Below are 8,645 nucleotides of genomic sequence, written 5' to 3' on the forward strand. Positions count from 1 at the left end.
ATGAAGCGATTATCCCTTTGTATAAGTCAACTCAGGCCACACCTTGAGTGTTGCATACAGGTCTGGGGGCCTCATTTTAGATGTAGAGCTGCTGGGATGAGTACAGAAAAGGAAAACAAGTTTGCTGAATGGAACAAATGGGTGCTGTTAGCAAGAAAGGCTTCAATGCTGCAAATTGCAATATCTGGAGACTAGGCACCTGCAAGTTGATCTGATTGAGCTGTATATGGCTTTGAATGGTTTGAGCAAGTTCAATGCTGATGGGATTCTTCCTCTTGCTCAGATTCATTCACTTGGGGATTCATAAATTCAAATTGAGGACAGTTTCAGAATATACAGGGTATCTCAAAAATATTGGTATAAACGTTTGGGGGGGGGGGGTAAGTAACATCTAAAGGAATGTGAATCGCATAGGAACCCATAACCGGAAACGTCATGGGAAAGTAGTAGGCAGAGGCACAAGAAGCAGAAAAGACACGACACAAGACAGTAATTAGTGTTAAACATTTATTTGACATAATATTAACAATGGAGTACAAGACTGATGCATTTCATGTTACAACAGATGCTCGAAGGTTCCACCATAAGACGCAATGCATGCATGACACTGATGCAGCATGGATTGGCAGACAGTCGAACACGCCTGGAGTTTCTTTGACAGTAGCGCAGTCTCTCGCCACAAGACCCATTTCCGTCTCCACAGGTGATTCATACACGATAGATTTGAGGGTACCCCTCCCCCCCGAACAGAAAGAAATCAAGGATCGATAAATCAATTGAGCCTTGGGGCTAGGCAACGAGTCCACCACGGCCAATCCATCGATGCCCAAAATGCCTGTTCAAATGGTCACGAACACACCTTCCATAATGGGCAGGTGCCCCGTCATGTTAAAACCAAATGTTGTCTCTTACATTTGCTGGAACATCGTCAAGTAACCCTGGTAGAACTTGTTCAAGAAAGATCCGATATTTAGCGGAGTTCATGCGGGATGGTAACAGGTATGGGCCCAATAAGCAGTCACCGACCATACCTGCCCACACATTTATTGCAAAGTGATATTGTGCCACATGGGGCTGCACACCGTGTGGGCCTTCTGCTAATGCATACACTAGGTGCATGTCTGCCAGCTCACAGTTCGTATATAGATGCATGCTCGTCGTGCAACGACTACTGCTTGAATGAGTAAACCAGAAATTTTCCCTCTCGCGAACTGATGAACAGCGCCGTGTACCGACTTACAGCGACATTTCCAGTTATGGGTTCCTATGCAATTCACATTCCTTTAGACGTTACCTACCTCCCCTAAACATTTGTACCAATATTTTTGAGACACCCTGTATGTGCATATATTTATCTTTAGCGAGCAAGTGATTTATTGCTCAAATAAATTCAAGGAACTGGACACTTTTGGAACAAATAGGTGAAATGGTTTTTTTATTTCTTTGGCTGATGCTGTATAAGCTTGCTTTTTTTGCATCATGTCATACTAATGCTAATGTTCCTGTTCACTATCATTTGTCCCCAAGAAATCGTCACTCGCTTTTATGTCATAGAATTTATACAAAGGTGAATTTATCAAATACTGTAACCATATTTTCACTATTTTCTTCTGCACACATCCTTGTAGATATGATTTATGTATGAGTCTTCGTTTTATATGTACATTAATGGCATAATTGTCATCTAATTCTCTAGGTAATTGATGAACCATCGTATTTACATTACCTGGTATATTTATTACTTGTTCAAAGATCTCATATTGTCCATGTTCATAATGTAAACAACAAATCTGCATAAAGGGTATCGCAGTGATATCAAATGCTCAGTTACAACATCCAGTGGAGGCAAATGAGTAGGATATGTTGGATATATAAATCCATTTGACGTGGCCATAGTTGGTATCCGTCCCTCTTTTAATGAAGTATGACATGTATTACCAGTGTTTTTTTTGCAAAAAAATAGGTGCCGGTACTCATTCTTTGCTATCAGGAAAAATTGAAAATTAAAAGGATATGAAAAGTACTCTAAAAATTTTTTTTCCCTGATAGTTAATTTTGTAGTAATGTTTTTGGAATAAGAACAACAAATTTGGTATATTAACACAGCTTATTAAGTATAAATTTATTATTCAAGTATATATAGAAAAATAAGCAAATAAATCGGTTAACTACTGAGTGCCGGGCACTCAGGATGACACGAATTGTCGTTAGTGTAGTATCTCAAATAGAGAGATTTATGGTAACTGAAAAAAGTTTCTAGTACCCCGGCTTGGCCTAAAACTCAGGAAATAATGAAAACGTTGCCTATCTGAGTCTTTCCAGTTGTTGTAAATACCAAGGGTGGGAGAAGCAACTCCGACTTCTTCCTGCAGAAGCGATTAAAGTCTTGGGGGAGAAGCGACTGGCAGGTGAGGGCCCTGCAAGACTCAGTGCAGGTGCCTCCCCACCACCGCCGTTACCTCAACACTGACTCTCTGAGTACCTCCTTGCCGGGACAACCCCAGCTTTGAAAATTGTAAAAAAATACTTCTTGTCGCAAAATTTATAAATGACCTTTATAGAATTATTAACTATTTAGCAACCTTTTTGTCACTAAAAGGAGAGTTATTTAGTAAAAAGAAGCACGCTATGAAGTTCAATAAATTGAAGTGCAAAAAAAAAAAGATTTTGAACTAATTAACTAATTTTAACACAAAAATAAATGATAGATTTCAATCGCAAACATTTTCCCTTGATAAGCATTGAATAATGCATGGTTAATGTGATTTTTAAATTTTTAGCTCTGTTAGCAATGGAAATGGAGGGGGGGACACGAAAATTACTTACATTTTCCTGTCTGCCGCCATTTTTAATTTTAAAAATATTTTAAACATACTCGTTGAGCTCTTTCCAACGGTGTAGCTATAGGTTGTCGACATTTTTACACCCATTTTAACCCCCCCCCCCTCCATTTCTCAGACAAATTTTTGTCAACAATGATCAATATGGCGTTATGTTGGCCCACTTGATGTGCAAACCCTTGCAAAATTTCTAGTCAATAGGTTGAGTGGTTCCAAAGATACAATGCTGTGACAGAGGGATGGACAGGAAGACAACCGAGTGACATTTTAAGGGTCCTTTGTTAAACTATGGCCCTTAAAAATAATAATAAGTAAAAATAATTTTATAATAAAGTTTTTGTAGAATATTCCAAATTTTATTAACTTCTCATCCGACACCCTATGCCGACTTTTCTTCCTCTGTGTGTCTCTTGCTGAATGACCTTTCTGAAGCAGCCACAAATCGACATATTTTGCTGGATCGAAGTGGGTCAGCGGTGGGCCTACAATTTTAAGAAACAGTAGTGAAGAAACTGTTTTTCTCATCAACGAAGCTCTGGTTGGGCTGACGATCAGATTCTTTTGTGAAAATCCTCATTCACATTCACTCGATGAAATTGGTATCATACTCAGACCGTCCATCAAATTCTTCAATTCTTCCGAAACCATCTTTTCAATTAGGTACCCCCGAAATCCATGAATTGCATTTAGCTGTAACCTAATTGACAATTTTCAAACTTCATTTTCACCAAATGCTAACAATTCATGCTTAGAAGGTTCAATGCTTTCTTTGTCCTAGTTTTCCTTCTCTCGTCATCGGTATTGTCACTAGTTCTTAAATTTGAATTTTTTTTTTTTTTTTTTGAAAATGTCAGTGTCATTCGGATATTCAGGTACTGTGACCATGTAAACAGAGATAGCGAAAATTTACGGAAAAATGTAGATAACGCACTTCCGCGAAACAACAGATGATTATTTGTCGGGGTAAAAGAAATTTCTCCCTCCTAATTCTCGAACGGGGCGCTTACAGTTGATTCACAAAAGTGTCCAACCTACGGTCCGCGAGGAAAGTGAACTAAAACAGCATTTTAAATTTTGTTAATTATGAAAAAAATTCTCATTAAATGTTTTGTTCAGTAAATGTAATTGTGTATTGTACTTAATAAAATTTTCGAATATTTTCAATTTTACTTTTATATGCAACAAGATATGAAAAATGTAAAACTAAAGAAATCTAACTTTGAATTTTTTTTAATATGGCACCTGTATGGTTGCAAAGGTTGGACACCACTGCAGTAAGTGGGCCAGAGCCCATTGGGAATACACCTTGATCTGCTCACTGACCAGCGCGACTTCTCCATACACGGGACAGGTGGTCGGATAGGTTTTACCAGGTACCACTAAATTATAGAATAGTAATCCCTTTAGCTATCTTAATTTGCTCAGCCACACTAATTTCCTAAATTGCCTGAAGGCCAGAAATGCGAACAGTGCGTACCAAGTTAATTCTCTCCTAATCCGTTCGCTATATGAAATTTTTCTCGCTCAACGGAAACTATTTTAAATGTAACTTCCAAGGGGAATTCAAAATAATTAAACAGAGGTCCGACTGAGCAATTTAGAATTATAAAAATGGTTATACAGTTTTATACAGAAAATATCTTAACAATAGACAGTGAAAAATGTAAATTTAGTTAAATAATTTTAAGCTTATTTGAATAGTAGATAAACATGTAAAAAAAATGTACGGAATATTACAAATTTTGAAGTGCACTGCATCCAAATGTCACACGTCACTGTTAATAAACGTGCCGGTATGTTGTACCGTTGCGTACCATCACAAAAAAGCACTGTGTATTACACGTCATGAAAGTACTTACTTCTTGTAAATTAAATTCATTTTGAAGTTGTTGGAATGGTTTCAAATCTAATTGAAACCATAAACAATCACAAACATTACAACTAAATCCAAATGGGTTTTTGTACACTAGTTTTTCAAACTCACTGTCAGCTCGTGTAGACACTATAGGGATGTAATCAGGAATCTCATAGCCATTTCTAATTTCGATTTTTTTCGTGCACGATATTCCTTCATTCATTCTGCTGGAGTTTTAGATTCCTGATAAGTATCAGGCATAGTGAACTCTGTGGTTGAATTTCATTATTATTCGAAATAGTTTGAATTTCTAATTTCCTTTTCTTCCATTTACGATATTCCTTCATTATTTCAGCTCGAGTTTTTTTGGGTGCAGTTTGAGAACTCGGGTATAATGAAACCTTGTTGAATTTTATCTGGATTCACATTTCTGTCCAATTCCCCTTATTTCTTTCACGATATTCCTTCGAACGCTGGGCTGTACATTTTGGCACAGTCACTCGCGTATTAATCATTACTCTGATATAATGTAGCACGTCACTGCTCAATTGTATTTGTGTCATTGCAACTTGTTACATCTCTGCACTTGTTGCGTACAATTCAGTTTTCTTGGGTGCATGAATTGTACTTGTTGCGCCACTGCATGCAACAAGTACAATACATGCGCATCGGGTTTCGTAACGATTTATAGGTAACATTATACTTTTTTTTCCAAATAACACCGGTAAAAATGTTCTCGGGTCTCGGCTGTACAGAGTATAAAACAGAAATTTATTTATTAATTTTTTATTTCTAAAGTGAGCATAAGCTCACTTTAGAGGTAAAAAATTAATTAATTAGAGAAATGGAGTAAATTGAAAAAATGCTAATACTAAAGGTGAGAGGAGAAGTTAGAGAGATTAACAGGCTTAAACAGGTAACAGATGAAGCAAGAGAGGAATGGTGGGAAGCATTTTGTAGGAAATTAATATTAGAAGAGTTAGGAAGTTATATGGGTAGAGTATGTGTGGGGGTGGGGAGAATATCATGGAACAAGATAGCTTTGGGCAGTCAATGTAGCAAGGTAATTTGCAACATTGAAGGAAATGATGAGAAACAAGACAGCAGTGGAAAATATTGTTACTAGAGGAAGTGAGTTTTAAAAATTACAGAATTATGTGTGTTAATATATGAGCAAGGTCCAAAAGATTTTGAGAATGCAGTAATGATACCAATAGAAAAGGAAAGTCATGCAGCTGAATGTAAAGATTTTAGAATTATAAATTTGGTATTACATGCAGCAAAGATAACATTAACAATGTTAAACATAAGGATGAAGGAAAATGTGAGAAGACAATTTGATTTCAGGAGGGAAACAAAGGAATGCAATAAGCATAATGAGAATGCTGACAGAAATACATCTGGAAAGGAACAGAGCCATATGTGTATGTTTTCTAGATTTAGGGATGGCTTTTGATTGGGTGGGCTGGCTTAAATTATTGAATTCAATAATCCTTTAAGGTATTTCCTTGAGCAACATGATGCATGGGTAAACTGTGTTGTTTGAAGTTAATAAATCTCTCAAAACCTTTGATGGTTTTGAATGATTTATTACAAATTTGTTATAAATCATTCAAAATTACCTTTTTAATACAATAATACAGGAACTTTAATACAATTATAGAAAGCTGGAAGGGGGGGGGGAGTTGACTCTGCCCTTCATGTGTTTATTTTAGTGCCAAAAAATGCATGTGTGTGTACACACACACACACACAGCTAAACATGATATGGTCTTACTAAGTCATGATAAAAAGACTGCTGGCCACGAAGTCCACACTTTACCAAATTTATCTCTAAAGCATACAACTTGTACTATGAGTATATTACTTTCCCAAGTTTTAATGCTTAATTGGATTGGATCAGCATACAGTCACCTAGATGACACAACAGTACTAAGATTACCGACAGGTAATCTTAGTACTTAGTACTGGGCTGGCTGAAGTCCTTTGGTAGTAGGACTTCACAATCATGTCTTCAGGACTCCATCGTTCTGTTTTTCTTCACAAAGAAGTGAAGAAAAACAGAACGATGTAAACTCTTCTGGCCTTAGCAATCCAAAGTATAAACAGAAATTTATTTATTAAGAAAAACAAAACCTATTAAGATGTTGGTTATCAGCTTTTGCAAAACCCTGAAATGAGTGGGCTCTGATGATGTCTCCCCTTTTAAATTCTTTGGATGATTAGATGGAGTTTCTCAGTAAATCCACAGTGGATTACAGTGAGAGATTTTTGTATTAATGACCAACTTTATTGTTCTTTAACAGATCAAGCTATAGTTCACCTTTACCTTTTTTTTTTTAAATTATATACAAACATGGCTGCAATTTTAGTGTATATAAACATTTATGGTTAAAATTTGCTATGATTTTGCAAAATGGTTAGTTCAGTCAGTTATCAGCCTCTATAATAATTATGACATACCTTTGTATTTGTCTCTCATATTGCTGACAGGAAAGGCAAAATCTACTAATCTGCTGACAGGGGTGGGTATTGTTTTTGCTCATTCTAAGCTTTAGCAATGCAAGGTAGAGAAGTTTCTATTTTTTACATTTAATTCTTCTAAAAATAAATCGCTACTGATCTCTAAAGTGAGGGAGGGTATCCTTTACACAACACTGGAAATGAAACTGCAGAACAAATTTTTTCAATGGCTACCAGTTAGAGCAAGTTTTTGTTGGTGTTTATTACAATCATGTCTGTTATTCTTGCTGTTTTTAATTACGTATTGTACAAGTGATTTACTTACCATCAATTAATTGCCATGAATTAATCAATTAAATAGTTATTAAAAGGCACCCAAACATTCATAGAATTTCATTCTCGATTTCTGCAACCGACATTCAAAAGAACAATCAGCCGATGATACCATCCAGGGTAATGTGTATGTAATGTCTGAAAAACAGAAAATCTGATTTCTCTCATATCTCAGGTTTTCATGATAAATTGTTTGACACCTGCATTCTGAATAAGATACCAGTAATGTCAAATTAAACATATATAAACATTTTCCTCTCAAGAGTGTTTTTTTTTTAATTGAAGGGTAATGCAAGATGCTACTATCAGAGCACTTCACTTCCCTGTGGCCACAAAAGCAGAAGCACAGAGTTCTGTGTCGATCACACAACTCAAAAAAAAAAATTAATTTTTTAATCAGAAATAACTTTGATAATTTCACAATGCTAAGTTCAATTTTGACTAACAGCCAAAGGGATAAAAGGATAATGAAAATAAAACAATATAATTAATATAAATAAGTTGATAATGCAGAAAAATTATCATTAAATTTATTATCCAAAAACTGGAAAATCTCCAGGTCCTGATATTGCTGGATTTTGGACGTTGCACTTGTACTACTTTCAAACAAATGGATATTGCCAAAGGTTAATCTGCCATTTATTTAAAAGAGACAACCTATTTGATGAGAGATCAGCAAGTCCTGAAACAAGCTGTCATAGCAGTACCATGTTTTAAATAAATCAGAGGAGACTGAGCAGGTTGCAACTTAAAGTGATTGTCGTGCAAATTTTAAGTGGGTATACAGAAGTAAAATCACCACGACACAAAGGTTGCAAGTCAAGCTTATAAATGGCAAGGGGCTACTGTATACTGGAAAGGATAGAAGAATGAACAGTAGATTGTACTGGGAACAAAAAGTTAAGGTAGGATGGGAATGATACCAAAAAGGAGGCATATCAAAGAAAATGTGGATGAGAGAAAGTAGTACAGGGTGAAGATGGGAGTAAAGGATATTGAGAGTGTTAGATGTGCAGATGATATGGCACTGGTGATGGATTCTGAGGAAGGATTTCAGAAATTGGTTTATAGGCTAAAGGAGAACTGCAATTTATGAGAATACTCAAATATTGAGAAAATAAAGATTATGAGAGTGGAAGGAGAAAGGCGAGAGT

The sequence above is a fragment of the Mastigoproctus giganteus genome, chromosome 6 (assembly GCF_048544385.1).
Source record: "Mastigoproctus giganteus isolate SK-2022 chromosome 6, ASM4854438v1, whole genome shotgun sequence".
Taxonomy (NCBI): Eukaryota; Metazoa; Arthropoda; class Arachnida; order Uropygi; family Thelyphonidae; genus Mastigoproctus; species Mastigoproctus giganteus.